Source organism: Sus scrofa, chromosome 5, assembly GCF_054392235.1.
Source record: "Sus scrofa isolate SSC_HxYL_T2T_F1_AM1 chromosome 5, Sscrofa_HxYL_maternal_Yorkshire_Landrace_v2.0, whole genome shotgun sequence".
NCBI lineage: Eukaryota > Metazoa > Chordata > Mammalia > Artiodactyla > Suidae > Sus > Sus scrofa.
This window is the reverse complement of record NC_139387.1, coordinates 35,164,161-35,181,954: the sequence shown is the minus strand read 5'-3', so window position 1 is coordinate 35,181,954 and position 17,794 is coordinate 35,164,161. Positions and strand designations below refer to the sequence as shown.

The 17,794-nt window shown below is 40.8% G+C and overlaps 1 protein-coding gene and 2 long non-coding RNA genes across 3 annotated transcripts in view; 1 reads left to right on the top strand and 2 right to left on the bottom strand.

Moving 5' to 3' along the window:
* Positions 1 to 17,794, top strand: part of GRIP1 (glutamate receptor interacting protein 1) — a 766,103-nt gene that overhangs the window by 238,727 nt on the left and 509,582 nt on the right. The window lies entirely within an intron of this gene.
* The window catches only part of LOC146403321 (uncharacterized), a 51,660-nt gene that overhangs the window by 27,300 nt on the left and 6,566 nt on the right, over positions 1 to 17,794 (bottom strand). The window lies entirely within an intron of this gene.
* Positions 9,632 to 15,925, bottom strand: LOC146403322 (uncharacterized). Its single transcript, XR_014803550.1, has 2 exons — positions 12,292 to 15,925; positions 9,632 to 10,621 (listed from the first exon to the last, which is right to left on the bottom strand). It is a non-coding gene; the product is annotated as an uncharacterized LOC146403322 (long non-coding RNA).

Here is a 17,794-nt window from a genome sequence, read left to right as displayed (position 1 = left end):
GTCAAATAGGAGCTGTAGCCACCGGCCTATGCCAGCGCCACAGCAATGTGGGATCCCAGCTGTGTCTGCAACCTACACCACAGCTCACAGCAACGCCGGATCCTTAACCCACTGAGCAAGGCCAGGGATTGAATCCAAAACCTCATGGTTCCTAGTCGGATTCGTTAACCACTGTGCCACAACAGGAACTCCTCAACCCGAAGATCTTGAAGAGTCTTCATTATTTTTTTTTTTTTTTTTTTTTTTTTTTTTTTTTTTTTTTTTTTTGTCTTTTTGCTATTTCTTGGGCCGCTCCCGCGGCATATGGAGGTTCCCAGGCTAGGGGTCCAATCGGAGCTGTAGCCACCGGCCTACGCCAGAGCCACAGCAACGCGGGATCCGAGCCGTGTCTGCAACCTACACCACAGCTCACGGCAACGCCGGATCGTTAACCCACTGAGCAAGGGCAGGGACCGAACCCGCAACCTCATGGTTCCTAGTCGGATTCATTAACCACTGCGCCACGACGGGAACTCCTTCATTATTTATGAATATTAGTAGAGCCAGACACAGCTTAGTAATTGTGTGAAGCAGAAAAAATTCTACTCTTTTTTAGTATCTATTTAGAAAAAAAAGAGATAGGTTTGTCTGTATGTTAAAGAAAAACTCCAATGACAGAAACCAGTCATATTCATAAATTCTCCAATAAGATCCCTCTGGAATTAAGTGTCATCAGATATTTAAGTCTTTCTGCAGCGTCAGCATCATGTTTACTCTCAATAATTGGGAAAGAGTTCTGGCGTTAGAATGCATGCCAGTCATTGTTGGCTCAAGGATTAATGAAAGGGACACACACAGTTGATTGGGGTTTTCACTTTGCCTCATGATTTGTAAGTGTATAAGTGGCAAAAAGACATTTCAGAATTTTTTGTATTCATGGAGTTGGTAGCTGCTGAGGAGCTTGGATTCGTTAGAATTGAGCTGACATTTATAAAGACATAAAACTCCTCTGCAGCGGCCGCTTTAATTACTACTTAAGAGCAGAATTGTTAAAATGGCTCCCTCAGATACTTGAGTTTTTGATTATGTAAGGAGGAAAAAAAGGATAAATTTCGAAAATGAAGTCCATTTATCCAGTTTGCACTGCCACTCACTCTGTAATTTGTGGTGGGGACAACTTTTATATTTAAATGGTTTAGGAAAGAAGCCACATATCAGCTGTGTCACTGGCTGCTGACAGGTAATGATAAAGTCTTAAAAAAACAACTTTCCTCACGTAGGAAAGATTTGGGGCTATTTACAGAAATATTTGTGTATTGTCAAAGTGAATGAGCTCCAAAGCAAGTAAAAGATTTAAAATCTCCTTTTCTTCTTGCTCATGTAGAAAGTTCTCTTACGGTTACTTGAGAATGTTCCCAAACCAGAGAAAAAGCCCCCCACGTTTGACCCCTGAGACATGAACTGAGCTATCGCCTCCTAGTCATCGGTGACTTTTCATGTTTGTCAAGGGAAACTTCAACAACAAGAGCTGTTGCTTGGGAGGGTTGAGATGCGTTTTGCGGGAGTGGCCTATTTCACTTCCTCCCAGGTTTGCACTACATGGAGGATGTGTTTACGAGGGTTTGTGTTGGAACGTGAGTCTATACTCCAAAACATATACGCTGATAGCACTAAGGATTTGTGATACGTAACATTAAAACAGTTTTACTTGCAGCGACTCCAGGCTTTGAGTTATAAATGGAATCATTTTATATCTTTTGTCACTATTTGAAATACATGGGAATTGGCCTAGATTTCCCGTTAATAATGTATCAAGTAAATATTTCGAAATCATCAGAGTTGATATTTCTATTTAATTGGTGTTTGGAAAAATACCTTTTATCAAACTTTACACTTACAAAATTTATATAAATTATACCGATTTTTTAAAAATCCAAATATATGTTAATGTATACAATACTGTGTTATATTTATCTGTGTGCATAAGCATTTTTTGTTTGTTGGCTTGTTCTTTGGGGGTAATTAAAACTTCATCCTAAGCTTGGGAGGTATTAAGAGGTGGTTTTCTACTGTGGTCTCATTCTACATGGCAGTTCTTTTTCTTGGACCTCAAATTTCATTTCTTGGGAGGGCTGCTAACTTAGTACAGTCCGTAAGTCTTGGCCTCTTTCCTGATTTAAAGATAATCATGTGCAGTTTTGAAAAGACATCAAATTGACTTTTGAAAAAAAAAAAATCCCTGGCACAGCTAACGTGAGATATAATTTCATGACGAAAGCAGGTACAAAAAAAGTCCAAAAATGGAAGAATGAACTTGTGTTATCACAGACAGCCCTTTTCAGAGTCTTGACCCAGTCCATCTCAGCTATAGCTACTGGCTCCATTTATGGAAGACTTTAAATGCCCCTAAAGAGCCTATGAACTTTTTATTTGCAATTGTATCCCTTCTCTTTAGAAATTAGGACTCTAATGCACGATGATGCAATGAGGAAAAGGAATGTCAGTCACGAGGAAGTCTGAATTGTAAATGATGTGACCTGTCATGATAAGGTTGTGGGGCTTGGGGGTTTATTAAATTATTGAAGTATAATTGATTTATAATGTGTTCGTTTCTGGTGTATAGCAAAGTGATTTCGTTTTATATATATATATATTTACATATATATGTGGTATATGGTGTGTGCATATATATATCCATTATGGTCTATTACGGGATAGTGAATGTGGTTCCCTGCGCTGTAGAGTAGGTCTTCGATGTTCATCCATTTTATATATAGTAGTTTGTATTTGCTAATCTCCATATCTTCATTTCTCACTCCCCCTGCCCCATTGCCCTTTGGTAACCATAAGTGGTTTTTTTTTGTTTTTTGTTTTTTATCTTTATAAGGCCGCACCCATGGTATACGGAGGTTCCCAGGCTAGGTGTCCAATTGGAGCTGTAGCCACCAGCCTATGCCAGAGCCACAGCAATGTGGCATCTGAGCCACGTCTGTGACCTACACCATAGCTCACGGCAACGCTGGATCCTTAACCCACTGAGCGAGGCCAGGAACCAACCCCACAACCTCGTGGTTCCTAGTCGGATTCATTAACCACTGTGCCATGATGGGACCTCCACCATAAGTTTGTTTTCTGTGTCTGTGCATCTGTTTCTATTTTGTAAAGAAATTCATTTATATTGTATTTAGATTTCACAAAGAAGCAATATCGTATGATATTTGTTTTTCTCTAATTTCACTTAATTTGATAATCTCTAGATCCATGTTGTTGAAAATGGCATTATGTCATTCTCTTTATAGCTGATATAATATCCCATTGTATATATATGTACCACATCTTTTTTATCCATTCCTCTGTCATTGGACACTTAGGTTGCTTCCCTGTCTCAGCTATGGTAAATAGTGCGTGGTAAATGAACATTGGGGTGCATGTACCTTTTTGAATTTGAGTTTTTATCTTTTCTGTATACATGTGCAGGAGTAGCACTGCTTGCTGGATCACATAGGAACTGATTTAAGTTTTTAAAGGAACGTCCATACTGTTCTCCATAGAGTCTGTATATAGGTTGGTTTTATTTATTTACTTTTTTTAAATTAATTAATTAATTAATTTATTTATTTATTTATTTTTGGTCTTTTCAGGGCCGCACCTGTGGCATATGGAAGTTTTCAGACTAGGGGTTGAATCGGAGCTGTAGCTGCCGGCCGACATCACAGCCACAGCAACACAGGATCCAAGCCACGCCTGCGACCTACATCACAGCTCTCAAGGCAAACTCGCCACAGCTCACAGCAACACCAGATCCTTAACCCACTCAGCGAGGCCAGGGATTGAACCCATGTCCTCATGGATACTAGTCATTGTGCTGATGAGCCACAACGGAACTCCCTGACTGTTTTTTTTTGTTTGTTTTTTTTGTTTTTTTTTTTTTTCAGTTTATGATTATGATGCTGCAAAGACAGTTAACCTAAACAACGTAAATGATTGGGGATTAAAGGAAGAATGCTCAGTCCTTTCACAGTTTGCTTGTTTAATATGAAGAAGTAAACTTGTATAAAAGAGACTAAAATTCAGAGAATAAAGAAAGAAGTTCCAAGGTCCTGCTGAGCCAGGTGCTAGGGGGTACTTGTTGATGTTACCCAGTTTGCATGGCAGAGATTTTAGGGCTCAGAGGGAACTTAAATTAGCCCAGGTCACCAACAGAGAAACTGAGTCCAGAGCGGTAAGCAGACGTGCCCAAGCACACTTCAGCTTCTGATTTCCATTGCATCATCGTCACTTCTGGAATGGCCTGGCTGGTCAAATGGACAGGATGGCTATGAGGCCCCACATGATGAAGATTTGGTTCACTACTTGCAGTTTAAAAAAAAAAAAAGAAAAAAAAAAAGGCTGTATAAATTTCAAATGCAATTGTAGTGAAACTCTGTAGTTTGGCTTTGGGCCTCTGAAGTCTTGGATGGACAGCTGCTCTAGCCACAAACACATCCTCCTGCCCTTAACTTTCTCTCTTCCCGGAGACAGAGGCCCTTACCCGTGTTCCTGCTTTGGGTGTGCAGCCTCCTGTTCCCACCTCCAGAAGTCCGGGTCTTGTGAAAGGGTGTCGTTCCTTCCCATGGGGAAGCTTTGTGAAAGGTACAGCTGTATCTCTCACCAACAGTTTACCTCCGTGCCCTTTATGCCCAGATTCCTCTTTCTTTTCAGTTTATCCTTCCCTCTCAAAAAAAACAGGAGTCATAAATAAATAAATAAAATAAAATGGAGTTCCCGTCGTGGCGCAGTGGTTAACAAATCTGACTAGGAACCATGAGGTGGCGGGTTCGATCCCTGGCCTTGCTCAGTGTTGACGATCCGGCATTGCCGTGAGCTGTGGTGTAGGTTGCAGACGCGGCTCGGATCCCGCGTTGCTGTGGCTCTGGTGTAGGCCGGAGGCTACAGCTCTGATTGGACTCCTAGCCTGGGAACCTCCATATGCCGTGGGAGCGGCCCAAGAAATAGCTAAAAAGACAATAAATAAATAAATAAATAAATAAATAAATAAATAAATAAAACAGGAGTCCTTTAAACAGAGGAAGAGGAAGAAAACTGCCATTTATTCAGCACTCACTAGTCTGCCAAGTATTCACTTCAGATCGCTTCTGACATGAGGTCAGTATGAATAAATAAATCAATAAAAGATCCCAGGTGTCAGCTAGATACCTCACCTCTATTATTAATTGCGGAATAAATCAAGACTCAGGGATGTTAAAGGAAGTAGGGAGAGGGAGAGGAATTACAAAGCCAAGAAGCCCCAGACTAGCGGCATCCCTTTGAGAGAGGTCACATTTTCCTTTCCACATTAATTAAAAAGAGAAGAAAGGAAGGAAGGAAAGAAGAGAGGGAGGAGGGAAGGAAGGCGATGATATATCTGAAAATTGCAAGCAAATGTATTTACATATTTTTTATTATCAGAAAGATGTGCTTTTAAGAAAATGTGTTCTGGGAGTTCCCACTGTGGTGCAGTGGGTTAATGATCCAGCTTGTCTCTGTGGAGGTGCCGATTTGATCCCAGCCTGGCACAGTGGGTTAAGGATCCGCCATTGCCACAGCTGTGGCGTAGGTCACAGCTCTGGCTCGGATTCGATCTCTGGCCTGGGAACTTCCATATGCTGTGGGGGTGGCTGAAAAAGGAAAAAAAAAGAAAGACAGAAAATGTGCTCTGAATTTCTTTGACTGCTAACTCTATCCAGTAACTTGCAAGCATGTTCCTGATGTCCTAAGAACACTCCAGGTGTTCCAGTAGCCTTTGGTTTCAGTGAAAATACTTTGTTGCTATTGCATCACTTTCCCATCTCAGGCTAATATTGCATCAAGATCTGTGATTTCAAGATACAAACTTAAAATTCATTCTTAGGAAGTATTTAAATGAATACAATCAATGAGGTCCTGCTGTATAGCATTCCACTTGTGATGGAACATGATGGATGATATTATGAGAAAAAGAATGTATGTGTATGTATGACTGGGTCCCACTGCTGTACAGCAGACATTAACAGGACATCATAAATCAACTGTAATAAAAAAGCAACAGCAGTAACAACATGTAGGGTGATGGATGTTAACTTGATTTATTGTGGTGATCATTTCACGACATCCACAAATAGCGAATCATTATGTTATACCTGAAATTAATATAAAGTTATATATCCATTATATGTCAGTAAAAAAACAAACAACTACAAGTAATAATATAAAAATGTTGCAAGTTGCAAATCCAGTAGGGTGATATTTTACTGCATCTTACAATACAGTTTCATCATTGGACAGGGGGCTGTCCTCTCAATCCGCAACTGTTCCAAGATCTTAAAAATAGTGCCATCACCTTTCAAGAGCCCAGACCTGCATTGACAAGGAGGGCTGTTTGATAACAGTACAGGTGAAACTGTGTGAGGAGTGACCAGAGTGGTCAGCTCACTTCCTAGAGAGAGTGTGTACAAAAGATGAGCTGTTACTTCCCCCACAATAGTTTTCCAAACTCATTTTCTGCTGTTGGATTTGTTATACAGTTCATCTCCTCTTTTGTCTCACAGCCCCTTACATTGACTGCTGCTCCCCTCTTTAACCAGTTATGACACTGCTCATCTCTATGTCCCCAGGGCTATAGAACCTGAGTATCTCCGTAAAGTGGAAACTGAAAGGGGACCTTAAATATCATTGGGGCCAACCTCCTTGATTTTGTAGATGAGACAATAGTGGCACAGAGAGATTAGGAAACTAGGTCAGAGTTATTCAGCTAGAGCCTGGCAGAGGCAGAAGTTGAGCTTGGAACGCTGGTTTGTTCACTAGACTACTGTCTACTCGCTGAAAGGTAGCTGATCCTTGAAAATAAAGAGAGAGAGATGGAAGGCATAGGGATATTTTGTTTCTTGCAAGTCTGTTTGTTCTAGGACAAGCCTCCATGCCTTTTTAGGAACTAGGTAACAAAACAGAAACAGACTCACAGACATGAAGAACAGATTTGTGGTTGCTAAGGGGGTAGGGGAGGGAGTGAGATGGACGGGGAGTTTGGGGTTAGGAGATGCAAACTATTACTTTCAGAATGGATAAGCAGTGAGGTCCTACTGTACAGCACAGAGAACTATGTCCGGTCTCTTGGGATAGACCATGATGGAAGCTGATATAAGAAAGGGAATATGTGTATGAGCGGGTCACTTTGATGTACAGCAGAAATTGACAGAACACTGTAAATCAAGTATAAGAAAAAAGTTTTTTAAATGCATGTCTTCATTTACAGTCAATTCAGAATGTAGTGTGGGCTTAACACTGCTCTGGAGAGGGTGATAAGGAGAGGTAATTAAAGGAATTTTAAAGTCTAAAAGAATTTGTAATATCATTGGGGAAATGAAAATAATACAAATTGTGGTAGTAGGTTAAACAAGAAGTTTTCAAAATCAGTGACACCTTAGGTGCTTCGAGAAGGAGGAATCGGCACAGGCCAGAGTGACCTGCAAAGGCTTCACAGAGAAGGTTAGGGTGTGAGCTCAGCTTTCCAGTACGTACAAGAAATGACCAGCTAGAAGAAGAGGCCCAGGGCTCCTTCACAGGAAGGAGCAGGTGTCAGTGTTCCCAGCAGCAGTGTGCATCAGACCTGTAAAAGGTGGGAGCTTTATCCCTGGGAGATGAGGTGCGGCTGGGGATACAGGGTGAGAGGAGATGCTATCCTGAGGACCCGGACTATCCTAGAGGCAGAGATGTGACATCAAGTAGCTCCTGTGGAAGATGAATCCAGCACTGCATGCAGGATGGGCAGGTGTTGGGAAGAACCAGGTGGGCAAAAGGCAAGAGGTGATGGACTCCAGGACACTTAAAATGGGACTCTCAGCAAGCTTTCTTTTTATTTAAATAGAATATTAATTACCATGTCCATGTGGCCGATCCTTTTATGCCATAGTTGAGATGTCCCTTCTCTCTGAAAGCCCTCGGTGACCCCTGGGTTCAGCTTATGGTCCTTCCGGTGTGCTTTCATAGCACCGCGCGCTTTCTCTAGCATAGCATCTCCCATGCTGGGTTATGAATGTCTAATGGTTGGTCACCCGTTTGGACAGTGAGCTTCCCAACCACAGGACCGTTTTCTGTCTTGTTCACTGTCTCATCCCTCGGGCTTCATGTCCAGCTTAGAGAAAATGCTCATTCAATTCTTGTTGAATAACTAAGTGACAGACCCAATGGGAGAAGAGGAAAGACAAGAGGGTGGAAGAGAGTTGGGGGGTGGGGGTGGTTGGAGAGACTGAGAGAGAGAAAGGAAAGAGGAAAGAAAAGGATAAAGATTCAGAGATGTAAAAAAAAAAGAATTTCGGATTACCAAAAAACTGTTTTCAGCGAGGCTTCGTGTGACTCTGCACAAAGCCAGTGAATACCGATTTAATGGATGCTGGTATCTTGGGCTTTGAAAGTCAAATATGAAACAAATCATAATCACTTTTGCCTGGTTCTGTCTGCTAGTAAAATGCATCAAAAATTTCCAGTTAGTGAGGGAAATGAGGATAAAACCAAGGATCAAATAAACTTACTTGCTCTCTCTTAAATAAATGTTTTATTTTAAATGATGATAATGCATCAATAAAAAAAGAAATTAAAGCACATTCTCATATCCTCTCTCTGCAATTTAAATGCTGTAGGAAAAATTTTGTCTCAAAATGAGCTTTTAACACACTACCATCGGATCCTGAAGATGTTTATGAGTCTGATGGAATTGCCAGACACATCCTCAAGCAAAAGTTGTGCCTTTATTAGCTCATTAAGTTCCTAGGAACAAGGGTCTTCTAAAAAGAACATTTTCATGGCAAGATTCCGTAATCAAATTTAAGATGTTTACCTGAAACCTACTCTTTTTTTTTTTTTTTCTTTTTTTGTCTTTTTCCAGGGCCGCACCTACGGCATATGGAGATTCCCAGGCTAGGGGTCTAATCGGAGCTGTAGCCACCAGCCACGGCAATGCAGAATCCGAGCCGCGTCTGCGACCTACACCACAGCTCACGGCAACCGGGTCCTTAACCCACTGAGCAAGGCCAGGGACCAAACCCACAACCTCATGGTTCCTAGTCGGAATCGTTAACCACTGAGCCACGACAGGAACTCTGTGAAACCTACTCTTTATTTGGAAATAAATCCAGCCATTTAACCTCCAGGATTCATATTAGTGATGCAGATAAGTATGTGTAACGGATAGCAACAGCTGATTGATTAATGTTTAATAGCATTATTTAATTTGCCAAGTAAAAATAAATCATGTAACTGGAATTGATTTAAGATGTTCATTAAAGTTCTTGCAACGGATATCTTCTTGGTGGGAAAGTACTTTTTGTGGAGCAGACAGCAACATACAGGTAGAGATGAACTAAGTATGCAGTTAAGAGGAAGCAAGGTGGAAGCGTGCCTGGGAAGGTAATGAAAGTACCAGGGTATTGGGGGTTCATAAACCGCCTTAGAGGAGTTCCCCTTGTGGCGCAGGGGTTAACGAATCTAACTAGGAACGATGAGGTCCCTGGCTTTGCTCAGTGGGTTAAGGACCCAGTTGCCGTGAGCTGTGGTGTAGGTTGCAGACGCAGCAGCTCGGATCCCATGTTGCTGTGGCTCTGGCGTAGGCCTACGGCTGCAGCTCCAGTTAGACCCCTAGCCTGGGAACCTCCATATGCCGCAGGAATGGCCCTAGAAATGGCAAAAAGACAAACAAACAAACAAAAAACCCCACAAAAAACCACATTAGAAGATTCTGGTTTTATTCTATGGAATAGGGAAACCTCTGAAGGGTTTTGGGGAGGGCAGAGCAGTTAAGGATGGAAGAGAGTGGTGGTTGGGACATCTCAGAAGGCTGTTGCAGTGAACAGGCCAGGGTGATGTGCTTATAATGTAGTCGAAGTGCTCACTTGACCTTGGCCTTGACCAGAGGCTGGTCACTTCTCCTTCTGGATTAGCTGATTACATCCACACCACCAACCACCTGCTTTCTTAGGCTCTCACTGTCTCAGCCGCTGTTCACCTGCCCTCATTACCCCAAAGCCAGATACCAGACAAGCAGGCAGAGCCCCAGGGTCCCAGAACCTGCCGAAGTAATTCAAAGGAGCCCATGCTAAACTGGTTGACCCTGCCTCTCCATTCCTCTCATAGAAACCAGAATAAAGGCTCCTGCCTGCAGGTCCTTCCTCTCCTTCAGCCTCAGGAGAGACCCTCAGAGTCCCTGGAGTATGACACGTACTCCCTCTTGGGAACTGTGAGTAGAATCAAGTCTTTCAGTGGCAGTCGTCTCTGGTTCTGTCGGCTTTACCATAACGAAATAATAATGAGACCCGTGAAAACAAGGCAGGACTAAGTTGGTGGTAGAGGCAGCAAGAAGTTGCTAAGTGCAGTTGGTGGAAGAAAGCAGCATTATTCCAAGCTAGGTCTATATTGAGGATGAGAGGAAAGTAGTTGATGACGAGGACCTACTGTGGGGCACAGAGTCATCTACCCGATTCTGTGTAATAACCTATATGGGAAAAGAATCTGAAAAGGAACAGATTTCCTGAAATCAGGTAATTGATTTCCTTTGCTGTGCACGTGAAACGAATACAACTTTCTCAGTCAACTATGCTCCAGTAAAACTTACTTATAAAAAGAAATGTAGTGGCTCAGTGGTTAATGAATCCAACTAGGAACCATGAGGTTGCGGGTTCGATCCCTGGCCTTTCTCAGTGGTCAAGGATCCGGCGTTGCTGTGAGCTGTGGTGTAGGTCTCAGACGCGGCTCAGATCCTGCGTTGCTGTGGCCCTGGTGTAGGCCGGTGGCTACAGCTCCGATTAGACCCCTAGCCTTGTGTCACAGGGGCCATTCATCAAGACCAGGGACACGGGAAGAAGCTCTTGTTGTAGAATAACGATTTGAGGTCGTTTGGGGCATATTGCTATGGGGGTAGCTTTGAGATATTTTGGGGACCATCAGACAGGCAGTTCAGACTGTTGACTAGATCTCATTGGGAAAAGAGAGTCTGTGACTCATAGACTTAAAAATCCTAGCACGTGAGCATGATATATGGTAGCAATTGCCAAAGATCTTGGACTCCAAAACAGCTTATCATGGGGAATACTTCCTACCGGGAGGGAGATGTGAGCGCGGCTGGGTTGAAGCCAGAGGATGCTAAGCAGGAGAAGGAAACTGTGTGAACGAAGGTTCAGAAGCAAAATGTGTTTTGCCAACTTGGACAATGAATCATTGAGCGTATGAAAGGGAAGGAACAGGTACCTCGAGAGCACATCATTCTGCCCTAGAAGACTTGCAAGGGAAGGAGGTTATTATGTGCCAGCAGCCCTCTGGGCTCTTCATTAAGAGGATCAAATGGAGTTCCTCTTGTTCAGGCTCTTCTGTCCTTTACAACAGATGTTCCTCCAGGTGGAAATTCTCCTTTGCCTGCTGAGTACCCTCAGCTAGTGTAGAAGGTATTAATGTTTGAGGCTCAACAGAAGATTAGCCAAACACTGGAATGTTAAGTCTATTCGTGCCCCCTAGCAAAGGTTTATTCTAAGTCTACTGTGTGCCTGAATCAGGACCCAGCCCATGAGCCCATGGAAGTTACAGTTTTGCTGGGAAGGACAGAACTTATGCTTACCCAATGATTTAAAAAGAGAAAAATGGGAGTTCCTGTCGTGGCTCAGTGGTTAAAGAACCTGACTGGCATCCATGAGGACACAGATTTGATCCCTGGCCTTGCTTAGTGGGTTAAGGATCTGGCCACAGACATGGCTTGGATCCTGCATTGCTGTGGCCCTGGTGTCGGCCAGCAGCTACCACTCTGATTGGACCCCTAGCCTGGGAACCTCCATGTGCCATGGGTATGGCCCTAAAAAGACAGAAATAAATAAATCAATTAATTAAATTAAATAAAAAGAGAAAAATGGAACCTGAAATTTAAAACCAGACCAATATATCATGAAATATTTCACCCCTTATCCTTAAACATGTTTATTGTTATTTCTTGTTGTGGTAAAATATACCACAATGTAACAAATTTTGCCAACGGAATTTTTTTTAGTGTACAGTCCAGCAGTGTTTAGTATTAATCACATTGTTTTGCAACCCATCTTCAGAATTTTTTTTTTTTTTTTTTTTTTTTTGTCTTTTCTAGGGCCGTTCCCGTGGCATATGGAGGTTCCCAGGCTACGGGTCGAATCGGAGCGGTAGATGCCAGCCTACGCCAGAGCCACAGCAACACGGGATCCGAGCTGCGTCTGCGACCTACACTACAGCTCACAGCAACGCTGGATCCTTGACCCATTGAGAAAGGCCAGGGATCAAACCCACAACCTCATGGTTCCTAGTCAGATTCGTTAAACACTGCGCCACAACGGGAACTCCTGACATCTTCAAAATTCTTTTCATTTTGAAAAATTGAAACAATTAACATTAAACAATTACTTCCCATTCCCTCCTCCCTTTCCAGCCCCTGGCAACCGTCACTGTCTTTCAGTCTCTGAATTTGACTACTCGAGGTACTTCATATTAGTGAAATCATACAGTATTTGTCTTTTTGTGACTGGCTTATTTCCATTAGAATAATGCTCTCAGGTTTCACGAACCATGTTGTAGTTTGTGTTGGAATTTTATTTTTTTAAGATTCTGTAATATTCCATTGTGTGTATATATCACGTTTTGTTTCTCCGTTCATCTATTAATAGACACTTGGGTTACTTCCATCTCTTGGCTATTATAAATAATGCTGCTGTGAACATGGGTGTAAAATAGTTCTTCAAGATCTGACTTTCAGTTATTTTTGACATTTACTCAGAAGTGGGATTCGTTGAATCATATGGTACTTCTATTTTTACTTTTTTAAGGAACCACCATACTGTTTTCCATAGAGGCTGTAGTATTTTAGATTTCCAACAGTGCAATAGTATTCTCATTTTGCGACATCTTTAACACTTGGTCTCTCTTTCTTTTATGTAATAGCCATCCTAATGGGTATAAGTTGGTATTTCATTGTAATTTTGATTTGCTCTTTCCTAATTATTAGTAATATTGGTGTCATTTCATGTGCTTATTGATCATTTGTATATCTTTCTTTTGTAGAAATGTCTATTTAAATCCTATGCCCATTTATAATAGAGGGGTTTTTGTTGTTGCTGAGTTGCAGGAGTTCTTTCTATATTCTGGATACTAGCCCCTTATTAGATATATGCTTTGCAAATAGTTTTTCCTGTTTTATATGTTGCCTTTCACTCTGTTGATTGTGTCCTTTCTGCACAGAAGTTTGTTGTTGTTTTTGGCTGTGCTCACAGCATATGGAAGTTCCTGGGCCAGGGATCAAACTTGGGCCACAGCAGCAACCCTGCATGGAAGTTTTAAGTTTTGAACTAGTACAATTTATTTATTTTTCCTTTTGGTGGCATATCCAAGAAACCATTTCCAAATCCAGTATCATGAAGGTTCTTCTCCATGTTTTCTTCTAAGGGTTTTAGAGTTTTAGTTCTTACATTTAGGTCTTTGATCCATTTTGAGTTAATTTTTGTAACTTCATTCTTTCAAATGCAGATATCCAGTTTTTCCAACACCATTGGTTGAAAAGACTGTCCTTTCCTCATTGAATGGGCTTGACACCCTTGTTGAAAATCATACAACCATAAGTGCAGGAGTTTTTTTTTTTCCGGACTTGCTATTCTGTTCCTTTAGTTTCCATGTTTGTCATTATGCCAGTACCACACGGTCTTAATTATTATAGTTTTGTAATACATTTTGAAATTAGAAAATATGAGACCTACAGTTTGATTCTTCTTTTCCAAGATTATTTCAGCTTATAGGGGGTCACTTGAAATTCCATATGAACTTTTGGGTGGATTTTTCTGTTTCTGCAAAAAGCACCAATGGAATTTTGATACAGATTGTATTAAATCTGAAGATCACTTTAGGTAGCATTGACATCTTAATGATAAGTCTTCTAATGCATGAAATGGGATATCTTTCTACTCACTTGCATATTTAATTTCTTTCGGCAATGTTTTTATTTTTTGTTTTTAAATTATTTTTATTATAGTCGATTTACAGTGTTGTGTCAGTTTCTGCTGTACAACAAAGCGACCCAGTCATACACATACATACATTTCTTTTCTTATATTATCTTCCACCATGGTCTATCCCAAGAGACTCAATATAGCTCCCTGTGCTATACAGCAAGATCTCATTGCCTATCCATTCCAAATGTAATAGTTTGTGTCGCTCAACTGCCAATTCCCTGTCTATCCCACTTCCTCCCTCCTCTCCCTTGGCAGCCACAAGTCTGTTCTCTACGTTCCTGAATCTGTTTCTGTTTTGTAGATAAGATCATTTGTGCCATATTTTAGATTTCACATATAAGTGATATCATATGATATTTGTCTTTCTCTTTCTGACTTACTTCACTTATTATGAAACTCTCTAGTTGCATCCATGTTGATACAAATGGCATTATTTTGTCCTGTTTATGGCTGAGTAGTATTCCATTGTACATATGTACCACATCTTCTTAATCCATTTATCTGTTGATGGACATTTAGGTTATTTCCATGTCCTGGCTATTGTGAATAGTGCTTCAGTGAACATAGGGGTGCCAGTGTCTTTCTGAATTAAATTTTTGTCCAGATATATACCCAGGAGTGAGATTGCTAGATCATGTGATAGTTCTATATTTAGCGTTCTGAGGTACCTCCATACTGTTTTCCATAGTGGTTGTACCAATTTACATTCCCACCAACAGTGTAGAAGAGTTTCCTTTTCTCCACATTTTAGCAAAGTGTTTTAATTGTTAGTGTATAAATCTTTTGCCTCCTCAATTGGGTTTATTTCTAAGTATTTTACTCTTTTAGATGCTGTCATAAATGGAATCTTTTTTTATACTTAAGTATTCCATTATTAATTCAGACATAGTAGCTCAGGTTTCAGGAATTGGTTTAGGAGCTTTTCCCCCCAAACCAGTCTATTTTAGCATTGTTTTCTCTTCACTATTACTTGGTATTTTGTAAGAGTTTTATAAGGATTTTTTGACAATTCCGTTTAAAGCGTTTTCACTCAGCTGAATGAATCCCCTCCCAAATACACATCTATGTACTATTTTAACATCTTTAACCAGCTTCATTCTCTTATATCAAGTAGTTCTACACACTGAATCTTTACTTTGATCTCAAGGACATAAGAAGTTGATGACTTTTCAGATTTTATGTCACATCTTACACATGCAAACAGATGAAAATGACTTGCACCCCCAAGCCAGAAGTCATTGGTCCATAATTCATTGCTTCATTGATTCAGCAGCATCAGTTGAGTGTCCATTATGTGACAAACATTGGAAATCTATGTAAAATTTCATTTCTGGTAGTTTCAGAGAAATTTCTATTAGTCCTACTGGACTTTTTCTGTTTTATATGCACTCTCTTGTTCTGATTTACCTAATTTCTCGCCTTCAAAAGATATATAAAACAATTTTATCATAATTACAAAAATACTAATAGTTAGCATTGTTTGGTATTCATGGTGTGTTAGGCAGTATATGAGTTTTATGCTTATTAGTAACTCATTTATGATTCATAACAACAGGCAGAGGAAACCAAGGCAGAGAATGCTGATGGCTACATGAGAGTAATTGGAGGGGCTGGGACTCAACACAGGAAGTCTTGATCAGAAACACTCAAATAGGGAGTTCTCTTTGTGGTTCAGCAGTTAACAAACCCAGCTAGGATCCATGAGGATGAGGGTTCAATCCTGGTCTTGCTCAGGGGGTTCAGGATCTGGCATTGCCATGACCTGTGGTGTAGGTCGAAGACATGGCTCAGATTTCACATGCTATAGCTGTGGTGTAGGCCAGCAGCTGAAGCTCTGATTTGACCCCTACCTGGGAACCTCCATATGCTGCAGGTGCGGCCCTAAAAAAACAAAAAAACAAAACAAAACAAAAAAAAAAAGAAAGAAACACTCAACTATAGACATGTGATGAATCATGGAATACCCTTCCAATATAAAATCATATGTGTAACATATATTCAGTAGTGCATGTACAGAATTTTATGTGAGGTAGGAATATAAGTACAATAAGATCTCAATTACATAAGTTATGTATAAAAACTAATAAGAAATCTGAAGATGTTATCAGCAATTATTCTGGATTTTTTTCCCCCCTTGGTAATTCCTTGATTCATTTAAAACCTTTTTATAAATGGATGTATACTTTTAATTTCACGGAAAAAAGCTTTAAAATATGCTTCTTCTCCGTGAGGGGACTAATAGCAAAGCATTTGAAATTCATCTTCATGCTGGAAGTGGCATAGGCGCAAAAGCAGAGAAATCACTGATCTTTTTTTTTTTTTTTCTTTTTTTGGTCTTTTTAGGGGCACACCTACGTGGCGTATGAAAGTTCCTAGGCTAGGGGTCAAATCAGAGCTACAGCTGATTAGCTACAGCTGATTAACCCACTGAGCGAGGCCAGGGATCGAACCTGTATTCTTAGGGATACAGGTCAGGTTCGTTACTGCTGGGCTACAATGGGAACTCCACTGATGATTTTATTTTGGCAGAAATATTTAGGTTCATGACGATTATAAAGGAGTTCCCTGGTAGCTCAGCAGTTAAGGACCCAGTATTGTCACTGCTATGGCATGGGTTTGATCCCTGACCCTGAACCTTCCACATTCTATGGGTGTGGCCAAAAGAAAACAAAGATGATAGAAAATTTTGGTCCCGAATCTGTATTTTGAACGTGTGCCTGTTGAACATGTGCGTTTTGCCTATTTCGCTGTTGTAAATGTGATTTGCAGAACTGAGAAATAGAAGCCTTGTGCTCGGTGGCCGTGAGAGGAGGATGTTTACCCCAAGATGTTCCCCAGAGTAAGGAAGTTGCCTTTGGAATGGTTCTCTGATTTCTCTGGTCTGGTTGCCTTGTGTGTCAGTGAACTGTGGCCACCTTTATGGGTGCTCTTCATGAAATCCCAGTTGAGCTTTGAGATTTGAGCTCAACTTAAAGGAGCCCAAAGGCATGAGCCTGAGATAGTACTTGTGGAAAATAATTTAGGGAATGAAGGGAAAGCCTCAAAATATTTATTGAGGAATGTGACAGATACTGAAAATGCCCTGGGTGGTGTCCTGCCTCATGTCATGTCTTTGTTCATTAGAAGTATTTGAAGGGATGTGTGCTCACCAGATAAGGATGCCTGTTTAACTAGACTTGCCCTCCCTCTCCTTCTGTGGGAGGTTGCTCTTCGCCTCCTCTTTGGCCCTGGCACCTGTCATCTTTCATTAAATGACTGTATTTATTTTATTAGTAGTATGCTCCCTGAGGACAAGGACATAAATGTCTTGGTATTTCTTTAGGGCCTAGCAGAGGAGCAAGAAAAGAAGGGGAAAGAAGAAAGGAGGAAGGAACAGATACCTGGACAGCATCCACTATCTGTCAATCACTCAGATAGATCTTCAGTTTGGGTTCCTTTTTGCCTCCCACCCCACCCTGCAGATTTCTCTACTGTCCTTGAGAGTTCAGCTCTGCCATATGTTGCCATTCAAATACAGGAAGCTCAGTTAAACATGAATTTCAGAAAAGCAGCACATACTTTTTTAATGGAAGTATATCCTATGCTGTACTTCCTATGCAATGTTTAGGATATACTTATAATTAAAAAAAAACAATTTATTATTCTCTGAAATTCAGGTTTAAATGAATCCTCTTGTATTTTGTACGGCAACTCTTAAATTTTAAAGGGGGGTATTTTTGTTTGTTTTGGTTTTGGTTTTTTGTTTGTTTAGTAGTTTAGAAAGTTAGAAAAAAATAGACGAATGACATGCCAGTTAA